The following is a 14,639-nucleotide window of genomic DNA, read 5'->3' as shown; positions in this document are numbered from 1 at the left end:
GGACATTGATCTTTTTCTGTCTTTAGACATGAACTGGAATATTGGCTCTTCCTGTGTCTCCAATCTGAGGATTGCCTCTTGGGACTTCTTAGCCTCCATAATCAGGTGAGCCAGTTCCTTAAATAGATTCCTTAAATACACATATTCTGTTGGTTCTGCTTCTATGAAGAACCCTGACCAATATAACTAGTCATGTCTCTGATACTCATTTCATGTTACAATGTTACACACTATGGTTATATTAGAAACTTAAAATAGAGTTTTAGAAGTAGTGTGATCGTTGATCAAAATGATCCATGAAACTTAAAAGTCACTTATTCTAAAACATGATCCCAACTAACCATTTGCTAAATCCTTGAGTGCTATTTTGCTATTTGTTTGAGTGCTATAAGCATACTATTGTACTTGTCAGTTTTGACATAGGTAGAAATAAACACAGTGAGAAATGCAATATTGATCTTGATTAAGTGGTACAAAATGTGCTGAATTTCTATATTTGAATGACAAATGGTAATTACAGTATATTATACAGCATGATTTTCATCATGAAATATGTTATTTAAATGGTAGGTTAAACTTGTTAACCATAGCCAAAAGCCTATGTATATCTTCTGAAAATTTATGATATTGTAAGTGACATAAGAAAGACTTTATGTTTATCATTGCTGCCTGCAAGATTTGTAAACCAGTTAAGGCATGTCATCTTTCCTGGAGCAACTGGGTTTTTTTGACCCATGTCAGTCAGGGCATGCATTTGGAGTTATTTTTCAAATAGTTGAGATGAATATTTGTCTGATTTCACCTATGACCCTTGAGGTGAATTTGTAGGAGGACTGATCAAGAGGAAAGTTTTAGTGGTTTGTTCCAAATCAGAGGAGTGAAGCTCTAACTGATCCCTGTTAAATTGAACTCTGTGGCCTTGACCTCAATGGGCCTGTGTGAGAATTGACTGAATGGATTAAAGGTAGGAAATGTGTCAAACTGTAAACCAGAGTTAAGTGAGCAAAGAATTACATTTGTCATGAGTTACTGTGACTCTGTTCACTTCAGAGTGTGATGGTTATTGAGACCACTTATAATAGTCTTTATTATGTGAATGTTAGAAGCGTAATTTATGAAAATGTGAAATGTTTCTTTCCTTCTGAGAAGAGAGGTGAGACATTTCAGCTGAGAAATTTCAGAAAGCAGAAACATCGATTGACAGTCATGGAAGAAAATTCTTCTCTGAAATGTTGGCAATCTGTATTTGCCACTGATTTAATATTTCAATGCATTTCAGGAAGTAATTTTGTTTCCCTAATACTTTGCTAGATTGCCCATAGAAATACTGAAAAATATAATACATGCTCTACTGTTGCCCACTCGATATTGAGCATTGAGAAATACTCCTGAGCTCACCTTCTAGGTTGAAAGTTTCAGGAGCAGTAAGCATGGCCTCCTCGTTACTTTCTTTTCAGCTCTGCTCTTATGGGTAGCTTTTTTGTCTTTGAATGTGAGGAAAATTGTACCTTATATAGAGTAGACTCAAAGTGGACACAGAGGGCATAGAATGGTGACAAGTGGCAGATGGCATTTTGTAGATATAGCAGAGAGCAGTGAAGACAACTGTGTTAACAGCGTAACTATTAAGAGTGGATATTAAATGGAACATTGAACAAGCCCGTGAGCAGATAGTAAAAATAATGATTCTGCTAGGAGGAAATGACCTCTGATGCACGCCTGTAAAACCACAAACAGTATGTGGCTTTCAACAGAAACTGGAAAAGCAGAAGACAAGAGAAATTGGACTCATATCAAACACCAACAGCGATGATTCTCTTAAGAATCATCTAAGGATTTTCACCAAAGATGTATTTAGGAAAATACTGCGAATTAATATTAGAATTTTTCTGTATGTTATTTATTATTTGTATTGAGTTTGTAATTATGATTATATTTATATTTATTATTAGTCGACTATATAGTAAAATATGCCATTTTTTATTTTACAATGCCTATTCATTCAGTCTAAATTAATCCTTTTATTGTCACAAGGTTCTTGAATGAGAGTATGCTTTACATGCTATTGTAGGCGACTACATGGGGAAGACACTACCTGAAAACAGCTGTCTGCATCTGGGACCCAGAGGAGCAAAATCTGGAAATCAGTCCTTTTTCCAGAATGTTGCTTTTGCCATCCTTGTTGTAATCTGGGGTATTAGGGGTATTAGATAGTATCTATTTTTTTTTTTTAAAGCAATCACCAAAGTCTTTATAAGAGGGTTTGAGGGGAAAAAGTGAATTGATTAAAAAGAATGTCTCCTTTAGCATTTTATTCAAGTGACGGTGCTCATTCTCTTACTGTCACTTGCGTTGTTTGTGAAAGTGTGCTAAAGAACGCATACGATTTACGTTCACAACTAAGATCCAGGTGTTCTAAGGAGACAGCCCTCTTGCCCAACTCTAGAAATGGAAGCAAATCAAGTAACAAATATTTAGTCATCTCTTTTTACGGGCCCAGCACAGGGCTAAGTGTGAAGTGTACAAAATAGAGACCGTCCATATTTCTGAACCTCCAATAATTATACACAAAAGAGTTTTCACAGTCTAAAACATTTCATTTTAGCTATAGAGGCAATAAGAGACAAATAGGAAGAAATTAATCTGATTTGGAGCAAAGAGGTTTCATGAAAGAGACATAATCTGAGATGTTCCTACAAAGAGAAGGATGGGAAAGAGGGGACTGGACAAGCAGACGGGAGGAGCAGGTGCCCCGCCCTCACAAACTCATCCCAGGCGCGTGCATCATCCCTGAGCTTGCACCTAAGTTTTGCAGGCATCAGTGGCTCTGTGATTTTGTTAACGCGGTGGTGCCCACATATAGAATGATTTCTGTGGCTGCTTTCTTAAAAACCAGTTTCAGATATTAAGTTACCTACGGTTTCAACGCCACCATCTTGACTATTTGTCCTCCATGAAGAGAAAGAGTTTGAGAGAGAAACATGGTATTTGATCTCAAGATTTACATGTATAATTTTCTGTGCTTGCTTGACTCGGGAGAAGTTATTTCTCTCTGTTTTTTAGTTAAGTATCTCCGAATCTCTATAAAATAAAATACTAATCGTGGCAGAAGCTAGTGCTTCCCACCCTCTTCCTGAGCCCTCAGGTAGATGACATTTTCTAGACTCTCTCGCAGGTAGATGTAGCCATATGAGGATTCTGAGCATTGGCCCATGAGTGGGAATGATGGAACCATTTCCTGACTGGCACATAGAGAACCTCCCATCTGCAAATCTCTTTTATTCCCTGGCTGGTTGGAGAAGACTCCAGGGATCCAAAGGAAGATGAGGCCTCTCTGGTGGCAAGGACCCTGGTCCCAAAGTTGTGGGCATAGGACAGAGCCTTTTTTTTCTCATTGCCACTCAATTGGACTGTGATGTGATATGATGTAAGCTAGAATCCTGATGAGTTGATTTCCCAAAGCAGTATTGCTATTAATTTAAAGCATATGAAGGAACTTCTTACAATGGAGCATAGCTAACTCTAGTAAACTTAAAAAAAAAAAATTCATTTGGAAATAATTTCAAGACAAGACGAGTTGTCAGAACAGCACAAAGAACACCTGTGCGTTCCTCACCCTGGTTCATGTGCGTTTTGTTCCATTTGCTTCATCTCTTCCTCTTTCTTCTCATATCTACATATTCTTTATATTTTTTTCTGAACTCGGTCTACCTCTAACAGTATGGAGACTCTTCCATATACAGTCACAGAATTTATCAAACTCAAAACAAAACAAAAACCCAAGACAAAATGAAACAAAATACCAAACCAACCAAAGAAAAAACCCAATCCACTGTCTATATTCCTCTTTGCCTTTTTTTTTTTTTTTTTGGTCTTTTATGATATTGACATTTTTAAAGAACACACTCCCCCCATTTTTAGTAGAACATTTTTCATTTGGGGCTTGTCTCATGTTTCCTCATTATCAGAGTCAGGTCATGCATTGTTTTGAGGACTCTTTATTGAAGAACAAGCAAAGCATTTTGAACTGAAACTTTGCAGAGCACACAGAACAGGAGTTAGAGAGAGAGACATCATGCTGTCGTTGCTTAGTTGCCGAGTTACAAGTTAGATTTAGTTTCTAAAAACAACAATATAGTTTCTCACAACATACCAAAAATACGAACACCATCGGAGAGGGGAAATTGTATGTAAAATTAGGAAATTGGTGGTTGTGGATGATAAGTCACAGCTTCCCTTTTAGCATTTAGAACCTCCTGCTACTCTGCTTTCAGGACTCCACAGACTCTTCTGTCTGGAGCAGTGTATGTGATAACCTGACAGGCACATATTAGTGTCTCACTAGGTCTATTAACCTACCAGGGATGTACATGTTTTAAAAGATGATATCTGGGAGGAGTAACCCATGAGTCAAAGCATGGTTTCCCAAGGGTGACATTTCTGGGACAGGGCGCCTGGAGAGGGGAGATGTTTTTGGAACCACGTGATGGTTAATTTTACGTGTCAACTTGGCTAGTCTGTAGTACCCAGTACTTCATTAAAATCTAATCTAGGTGTTACTGTGAAGCCTCTTCGTGTAGATGTGGTGAACATCTACCATTGGCTGACATTAGGTAAAGGACGTTAACCTCAATCATGTGGGTGGGGCTCACATAGTCAAGTGAAGGCCATTAGAGCAGAAGCTGAGGTCTCCTAGAGAAGAAATTATGTCTGAAGACCACAGTGTTAACTCCTGCCTGAATTTCCAGCTCGCCGACCTGCCCTACGGGTTCCTGACTTGCCATCCTCTGTAATTACACGAACCAATTTCTTAAAATAGATCTCTTTATACATATATATCTCCCGTTGGCCTGTTTCTCTGGAGAACCCTGATAAAGACAGGCTGTCATTTCTGTATTCCTCAAGTTATGCTTCAGAAGTAGTAATTGCTAGCGCAACGTTTTAAACATAAAAAGTGTTCAAATAATATATGTTTAAAAGATCAATTAAAACTACCATGAAAGTTAATATTGAGGCTTTGAAGTAAAAAAAAAAAATGAAATGATCTTTCTCCATAATATGGAAACTCTCAAAAAAGAAATAGGAACATTTATGCATTCATGCTTTTTTCCCTTTAGTTTTAAGAAAATCTCCTAGATGTTTTTGTTGTTGTTGTTTGTTTGTTTGTTTGTTTTTGGTCACATAAACTTGAAGTCACGTTGCTCTCCAGGACTCTAATAATTTCCTGTTTATCAGCCAATAGTAATACAGGTTTACTCTTAATTTCATTATTGAGTAAATGTTTTTACATACAGTTTTTTTTTTGCTGCCCTCTGGTGGACATAGTTCAATAAATAAAATGTATATAAATACATATCAAGTAGTCTTCTATTTGAGTAGGTTCCCAAAGTTTCTTTCTAAATTTGGAAAACCAAATGCATTTTTTTCATACAGGAAGAGAGATCAGCACCTCAGATTTGTTTATAAATCCCTATTATAATACATGATGTACTTAAAATATGGCACCCAAAGTAATAGAGCCTAACAAAAAGTTGTGCTGATGTTTCCATGAGAAAATGTGTTGAGAATGCATACCCCTCTCCTCTGCTGTGGCCTTAATTACTGAGGAAAGCTAAGTGGAATTTCCCAGATTCTTCTCCAGGGTGCTTCTGCGGGCTGGACATGTATGTGTGCGTGTTGTGTGTGTTGTGCGTGTGTGGGTGGGAGAGGGGCTGGGGTGGTGACGTAGAGACCTGAAGGCTTTCAGGAATGGGACCGGGTGGGTGGGAGTGGTGAAAAGAAGTGAGGCTGAGCTCAGCCTTGAGAAGCAGGATGAGGAGCCAGGTTTGAGAGAAATAGAAAGAAGATCTAGGAATGGAGGCCGGAGGAACAAGAATGAGACCAAAGTCAGGGAGGGGATAGCTGTGGTCTGCTGGAGCAGGCTTGTACCCACTCGTAAGAGTCTATTTTTAAGTTTTCAAGAATTGGCGAGCCACTTGTTAAACACAGACATTATTAAAAATTAGACCATATGAACTTAAAATTGCTTTTAAAACTAGGAAAACACACTCAAACTCATCGTTTCCTAGTTATTTTACTGCATTTTTACTATATCATTAGTAGTAAAATCACCCATTGAGATGTTTGGTATTCGTACGGTGGACATACTATATAATGGTGTGTTGCTCTCACCAGCTCTGCATTCAGTGATATCAGCAGCTTGTAGTTGGTCATGACGGGAATGTTTTTGCCAAGGAAATTGAAAAATGCTACAAATCAAGGCCCTCCTTTCCCTCCAGGAGTTAGTAGTTAAACATTTTGCCGGCATACCATTAGGTAAAGAGGTGTCTTTGAGAAAAAAAGAGGTTTCCTATCTTATTTTATTATTTTATTTTACTTTACTTTTTCCTTTATTTTATACTTTTAATTCTACCTCTGATTCATTATTCATTCAATCAACAAATATTTTTTGATTCTTTACTTGTCGGCAGTTTTCCAGGGTCTCTTGTGTTTCTGCACATCTTGCAAGAGAGGCACTGGCTGCCTTTGACCCAGAGTGTCCTTTCACGGTGTTCCTATAGTGAATGGCCTTGGAAGACAGAGATCGTGTCTCCCTTTGGAGCGAAGGGCAGGAACACTTACTGCCCATTGTAACATTTTGGATTCTCTATACTTAGGGAACTTTTTTTTTTTTTTATCACAACCCACCGTGCGTGCAGATGTCATCTGGTCCTTTTCGCGTTACCCTGTAGGACTTGGGGCTCAGGGACCTGGTGCAAAAATGCCAATACTGTGACTACTGCTGCTGTTGTGATTAATAAACTGTACTTCTCTGATCCATAGTCTTGTGGCTTCTATCAGTATCTATGAAACTGTGGCAGCCTAATTTATTAGCTTGCAAATAGGGTAGAATCTCTGATCCTTCCCCGTTTTTGACAGACTGTATGTTAAGTGTTGGGCTAGGTGCTGGGACAATGAGGTGGACAAGGCAGACGAGATCCTGCCCTGTGGTGCTCAAAATGCCTTTTGGAATTATAAACAAGGATCATCAACACTAAAGAAGAAACATTAAACAATTATATTGGCATAAAGATTATGAAAGACTCAAACGGTGTTGCGATGGAATAATGAGAAGGTCTAGAGAGAAGCCTGCTTCACACAGGTCGGTGGGAAAGTTCTTTCTAGAGGGTGGTTGAGCGAGGAGAAGGGGCTTAGGACTGAGAGAGGAAGGGGTGATTAAGTAAAATAGTAAGGACAGTAGCGACACGATGAAGTAGTTGTTGTTCATTGATTAGATTGATAGGTAAGAAAGTAGAATTTGTTGATTGATTAATGAAGGGGGTTTTTAAGATTGGGCGTGGGGTTATTTTTTTCATTACTAAAGTTAATAAAGGGGAAGGGGGAGTGGAGGTTATCAGACGGCTGAGGTAATGACAGGGGACTCCTGCTCCTTTCCTGCATCGGAATCACATGAAATTTCAAGCATTATGTAAGGATTTGGGATTTGAAGAAATCCCTGGAACAAATACTTGGGCGCCGGAAGGGAGTAGTGTCAGTGCGGTGGGTGGAGGGCAGAAAAGGTGCTGTAGGGAGCGTGGTAGAATGATCGCATCAGTACCTGCCCCAGCTGTGTTCCTAGGTGAGACTGTATAAGTCAGGGACAAATTGCCTGGAGTTTTAAAATTTTCTTTCAACCATTGTTTTGGAAAATTAGGTAGCAAAATCCATTGGAGTATGGGCACAGTAACTATTGAGCGTTACAGTGAAGTTAGTCTATGTCAAGGATTGAAATGTTTCTGAAACCAAGTTCCTGGCACTTAGTTGATTGATCTGAGACCTCTCTACCGTCCTATAAAATGTGGAGCTTTTCATGGGATTTCGCCCTAACAGCCTCGCTGAATACCTGAGTCTTGAAAGCAAAAGTAGAACAACAGAATGTAAAACTTCCCTTATGTCTTCCACAAATGTGAGTTTAAGTATTTTTGTGGGTTTTTAGAAATGTATGTTAGAATTCTCACTCAAAGCAACTCGAAAATAATATTTTTATATTCAGTTATTTTTAACGACAAATGGATATTGCATAATGTGTGTTCTAGATGGGATCTGTAAATTGATTATAATTGTTTGTTTCTTTTAGCATCAGCTATTAGACAACCTAAAGCATCTCTCTATCCCTGAATAATAAATACATTGTTAACTTCTGGGAAGTTTCCAGATAAAATGCCAACAAAATAAATCTAGAAAACAGGTCAATTGTTTTAGTGTGAAATTCTCTTAAAATGAACATATTGCCATGATAATGTACGCTTACATTTACCAAGCACTCAACATACATTATTATAGTCCTATAACCCCCTCTCCCCCCACCCCAAAGAAGTTACTATTATTATTCTGCCTCTTCACAGACGAGGAAGCAGGCTCAGAGGTGGGGTGAGTTGCTTCAGGTCGTATAATTAGTAAGGAGCTGAGTCAGGAGTCTGACATGAGCCTTTTGAACATCTAGGCACTAGTCTCTGATCTGAGGACTAAAATTTTTTGCAGATTTCCCTTTTGTTACTTCCCTTTTTGTTTATGGGAACATCCTTACCCTATGCCCTGATTCTTGGGTTACTGCCTACTCTTACTGGTCCAAGCTTCCTTTATTCATAGGTCTGCATGGAGACACCCAGTCCCAATCCTAGACCAGTGGGAAAGATTGGGTCACAGTGAACACTGATCTCAGTGTAATTTAATATCTACTTGGAAAGAAGGATAAAATATATCCATTGCTATTTAGAAAAGAAAACCAAGGCTGCATGTATATCATTGTTAAGGAGACATGCGAAGATATTGTTTCTCCGCAGCTGCTCTTGAAAATATGAAAAACTCTCAACTCGCCAGAAACCTAGATAAGATTGTTCTTAGGATTGAAAAATATATGGTATAAAAAGAAAAAATTCTTGACAGTCACATGGCAAAATCACTTAGGGGAGATTTTTAAAAAAAATAATAAAATATAAATAAAAAATAAGAAAATAAAAAGGGCATGAAACTAGATCTGTAATGACCAGTTAAGTCCAATGTAACTACCACCTGTATCAAGAAATAGAGCTTGGCCAGCATCTAGAAGCCTCTTCCTTACATAGAACTCCCCGCTGCACCTCTAAAGGTGATTTTTTTTTAATGATAAATCACTTTTTTAAAAAGTGTTAACACCTAAGTTTATATACACTATACACTATATATGTATATATGTATAATGTGTGTATACATGTATACTTTATATGTGGTATGTATATAGTTTACACACTTATGGTTTATAATAATTATGTATAAGTGTATATATGTATATATATGTACATATATATATATTTAACCAATACTCTAATTAGAGAATATATATGTGTGAGATTTGTGAACTCAAGATTAGGTGGCCTTACTCATCTTTATATATCTAGTACCTAGCACAGACCCTGACATTTGATGAGCATGTCATAGCTGCAATACATCTGTTTCGAGCAAACAAATTATAAATTGTTAAATAAGAGATCATTATTTCACTTATCTTTTGGAGATTGTTTTGATTAGGCGGTGGAATAATATATACTGAGATATGAACTGATGCTTTTTTTCCTTTCAGATCTCCTGAACTGGTTCTTCCACTTGAAAAGTTATGCATTCATTGCCTTTGGGAAGGGACAACACAGGTAAGTCAGATGATGAAAAGAGTTAAGTGCTCGGCTAATCTATCTCTGTGTCCAGGAGTTTGTCCTGAACAGTGGATTTGAAAGATTAGATAAAGCATTGTTTTTCTGTTCCTGACTCTCTCAGCCCAGAAGGAAGAAAGTGAGAAGGTCAACAAGAGTCCAAGTGTGAGGCTGCCACTGAAAACTAGAGCCTGACACTGCTTTTTGGCCTTCCTTGACTGCCATCCTAGGGTGACAGAGACCTTGGATAGGCTTGGGGGCTCTGAAATCGAGGGGATCTGTGCCGCAGTGTGCTAGACCTGCCTTGTCCCAGCTTTCAAGAGCCAATTGTTAGATGTTTAGGAGTTTTGTGAGCGTGTTGGTATCACTTTGGTGATTGGAAATCGGCTGTGGAGAGTGAGAGTGTTACTCTCTGGAGATCAGCAAATGCTCTTCCAATCCACCCAGAAGAGCTAGTTGTTAAATATTTATCAGCGCCCGCTAGACCTGTGCCTCCATTCCCAGAAGTGACCTGGGAAACTAGATGAATTGCTAAGGACCAGACATCTTCTGAAATTTCACATCAATTGCAAAGTTCGTGGTGTGGTGCAGGCAGGGCATGAGCCTTAGTCAGCTTCCCACGGCTCCTGCCTCTTCGTGCCATGGGAAGGAGTAGAACAACTTCCATGCATCCCAGAGCAGGCCAGAAGTGGTAAAGTATCTATGAGAATCCTAATAATTGACCCGCGGCCACAGAGAGACATGGGATTACAGATCAGAGCTTTCTGAATATCCTGGAGAGGGCATGGAAGTGATTGAGTGTGGACCAAGTTTGAATGGTCTCGGAGATGAGGTCAGTTGATGACCTGCCAGCACTCTAGGTGGATCAAGTTGCAACATGCAACCAGGTAAGCAACATGCATCTCAAAGAATGCTTGTGTTGACAGATGAGAAGACAACCCACTCTCTCCATCCTGACTAATATCTTGGCACAACTATATAAGTTCCTGGTACTTAAACTTTATTCCAGAAGGTTTGGAATTAGGGCAATGCATGTGAGGCCCCCACTTTGGGTACGAAATTTAATGGGGTGCCAAAAAAACCTCAGTAATCAAGAAGAATATTTCATGCAATGTTTGGAAACTAAAAATTAATGTAAAAGTACATGATGAACAAAATATCAGAATTTGAAGTGAATACAAGATTAGGATTACCAAGTTTTCCTTTTGCCTCAGGCACTGAAGTGGCTATGAGGAGAATCCTTTATTAATTTGCTAAAAATGACAGGCATATGTTTTGACCAACAATTCCATAAATCCACGCTTCACTTATTTTCTAATGCCTTAGGTAATGCCAGTTTCTGCCTTCCATCTGTTCTCACCCTCTGCCACTTCTAACAGCAATTGAAAAAAATAGCTGGTGCTTTATCAGTTTAACGATGTGCCAGGAACTTTGGAAATTGCCTTACATGCATTATCTGTTTTGATATGATAACTCCATAAGCGATGGACTATTAAAATGTCCATTTACAAATGAAGAAATCGAGGCTTAAGATGGTCACGGGACCGGCAGATGTCACCTTGGCTCCAGAGCCTGCGTGTATACTCGCTGTGTCCAACTGCCAAATCAGATGTCCTGATGCCTTGCTGTGCTTTCCCCTGATGTTCCCTTCCCCCAGCTTAAAAATGTGTTTTTCTTTTTCCTTAAGCCTGGAAGATTGTGTAGCTTTTCTAGTTTACAAGGGTTTTATTATTCCTGCTTGTCCTTATGAACATAATGGCTGATAAAGTATTAAAACTATGTTTCTTTATGAAAAATAACTCCCCAAAGAATGTCAAGAGATACGGCTGGTGATGAAAATGAATTGAAAGTCAGAAAGTGCATAAAAAAAAAAAAAAGATTATTCTTAGGCACAAAGATTTACAGAGCAAATGACAGACCACGTTGATATTTGTGAATTGGGTCAGGACTCTTTCATTTGCCAGTGACAGAAATCCCACTCAAGCGAGGTCTTGGGAGCTGGGCCGCTTGCGTTGTGAGGATGGGCTAGGATCTGGAGATGCAGGGATGTGAGGGCCACCTGAGCCAAGTTTAAAACAGGGAAGAAGGGTAAGTGTCAGGACCACAGGGCAAGAGTGAGGCCACAGAAGGACAGCAAGGCGGGTTGCTGGGGTCTGCGGGGATGAGAAACACACAGGCAACTGGGGCATTTTCCCTCTGTCTCTGCCCCAAGTGGCATTTCTGGGCGTGGCTGCATCTCCTCTGTGGCTCCTACTGTCTGTGATGAAGCTCACCTTGGTTCTAGGTTCTCCGGGGTGATGCAGGCCTAGAGCTCTGGTAACACCGCCTCCTGTCTTGTTCCTCAAGCCTGTTGGTGCCAGTCGGGTTACCTCACCAACCCTATTTGGCTTCTCAGCTCTTGCCTCACTTGTATTATCAGTTTCCTGCACAAAATTCCTTCTGACCTAAATGCTCGGAGTGGTTTGTGATTCCCGGTTAGATCTGGATTTCCATACTGTGCTGCCTGCCTTTGATCTTTACAAGCCTTGGAACCTAGTAATACTTTAATTACGAGTGACATACATGGATAGAACCACTAAGACCACTTAGCATGACCATTCTCTTAAAGTGCCATAATTTGGAGAGCTCGAATTCAAGAGCAAGAGGTACATATTATATTTTACAGTCAAAAAGGAAATTGCATTACATGTACTATCTGTTTTAATGTGATAATTCCCTAAGAGATGGACTATTAAAATGTCCACTTACAAATGAAGAAAGTGAGGTTTAAGATGGCCCTAGGGCTGGAGTAAGGCTGCGGGTTTTGATAAGGCAGGAAGATGGTCTGGAACATATACGTGGGATGGGCTGAAGGTACATACAAGACAAGAGGCCCTAGCATGTTGGTATAAGGAGAGGAAGGAGCCAGTGGAGATGCTGGGAGGGTTGTTGGTTGAATTAAGGTCCTAGTGGTGACACTTTGAAGTGAAGAACATAGATGGGGAGGAGAGCTTCTTTTTAAGAGGAAAATGAAAGGGAGGGTGTTAGTCGAGAATGGTTATTGCCGTAGATTTAATAAAGTACTTCCGTATATACAATTGGAAATAGAAGTTTATAATAAAAGTCATCCAGATGAATTTCTCAGGAAAGCCCAAAGAATTTACTTTTTCTGTTTTCTCTCTTTCATTCTTAGGTGTGCTTAATTATTATTATTATTGTCAAGCAGATCAGTCGATTCTCTCGTTGTTTTCTTTGTGGTGTACAATGTCCTTTTAAAGGATCTTTTTATATGATAAATATGGCACTGTATAGATCTTTGAAATCCAAACCCTCCTTCTCACCCTCATTTTTACCTTCCCTCTTCTTCTCTTTCCTGTCTTCAAGCAGCCTTGTTATTCTGTGCTCATTGCTGGATAGGATGTGGAAGGTATAGGTTTGGTGAAATCAAATTGGTTCCCATTCTTTCCTTGACTTTTCTTTTCCAAAATGCTAAGACCCCCTAAAATAAAAATGCAGAGCTGGGGATGGGAGTAGGGTAGAGTTTCTCCAGGTAAATAGTAATATTTCAAATGAATTTGTGGAATGTGTGATTAAGAGCACTGGGCAGATCGTAAGGTCCCATCTGTTTCTGTTTCCTGGTTGGATCCTGACTTATATACATGCTGTTGCCCGTCTTTGATCTCTAGAAACCTGGAGCCTACTAATACTGTAATCTCGAATGGTATACGTATATAGGATGACTAAGAACACTTAGCGCAACCATTTTCTCGAAGTGCTGTATTTGGAGGAAATGACTGCATGTCATGACTAGAGATGTGGCACCTTAGACAGTCACATGGCTGTCTTGTACTCCAGCATGGTACTGATGTGGAATATGTCTGAACCCTCAGAAGTCTCCCAGAAGCAGCAGAGATTGTGTTGGACGTGAAGGGGCCACGCACCAGGGATAAGGCATGTCCCCATACGCTCTGTCTGCACCAAGGACCAGAAGGAGGCAGTGGATATGCTAGTGTATGCCACTAGGCTCAGATGACACACAGAACTAGATGATCTTCTTTTGTTGCCTAGGTACTACAAATAACCACAGAATTTAAACAGAGCCTCAGGAAAAAGGGATAAGGGAGCACAAATGAACTGAGATTGAGAAAAGGAAAACAGTACGGAGTTTCCTGAAAAATTAAAAATAGCTGTCATGTGATTCGGCAATCCCACTTTTGGGTATGGATCCAAAAGAAATCAGAATCTCAAAGGGATATTAGCACTCCCGTGTTCATTGCAGCTGTTCACAACAACTAACACATGGAAACAGCCCAAAAGTTCATTTACAGATGAATGGGTAAAGAAAATGTAGTATATACGTACATTGAAGTAATATTCAGCCTTAAAAAAGAACAACATAGTTTTAATCCAGTCAGTTGCAACAACATGGATGGATCTGGAACATATATGTGAAATAAGCCAGTCATAGACAAATATTGTTATGATTCCATTTCTATGAGGTGTCTAAAATAGTCAAACTTACAGAGGCAGGAAAATAGAATGGTAGTTGCCGAAGACAGAGGGAGGGGAAGAGAGTAGTTGTTGTTTAGTGGATATAAAATTACAGTTTTACAAGATGAATAAGTTCTAGAGATCTACTGTGTAACGTAGCTCCTGTAATTAACAATAGAGTATTGTGTACTTAAATACTTGTTAAGAGGGCAGATCCCATATTAAGTGTCCTGCAACCCCTTCCTCACCGTCAAATGAAAACATAAACAACAAAAAATGAAAAAAAAGACACAAGGAAACTTTTGTAGGTGACGGATATGTTTATTACCTTGATTATAGTGATTTCACAGGTGTGTACATATATCCTAACTCATGAAATTATATTAAATATGTATAGTTTCTGTCTATCAATTATGCCTCAATATATCTACAAAAAAAAAAACAAAACGAAAATAAAAAAAAGAGAAGAAAGCTTACTTTTTTTCCAGTTAATATCTAGATTTT

The 14,639-nt window shown here is 39.1% G+C and overlaps 1 protein-coding gene across 1 annotated transcript in view; it reads left to right on the top strand.

Annotated features, from left to right (window-relative positions):
- Positions 1-14,639, top strand: part of CHODL (chondrolectin) — a 287,033-nt gene that overhangs the window by 32,317 nt on the left and 240,077 nt on the right. The window contains exons 3-4 of the mRNA XM_036218782.1: positions 27-105; positions 9,599-9,665. The gene's annotated coding sequence lies outside the window, so the exon portion shown is untranslated. The remainder of the gene's footprint in view (positions 1-26; positions 106-9,598; positions 9,666-14,639) is intronic.

Source organism: Rousettus aegyptiacus, unplaced genomic scaffold (genome assembly GCF_014176215.1).
Source record: "Rousettus aegyptiacus isolate mRouAeg1 unplaced genomic scaffold, mRouAeg1.p scaffold_m13_p_4, whole genome shotgun sequence".
NCBI classification, from domain to species: Eukaryota; Metazoa; Chordata; class Mammalia; order Chiroptera; family Pteropodidae; genus Rousettus; species Rousettus aegyptiacus.
Note: the sequence above shows the minus strand (reverse complement) of the source record. Positions and strands in the feature narration are given on the sequence as shown.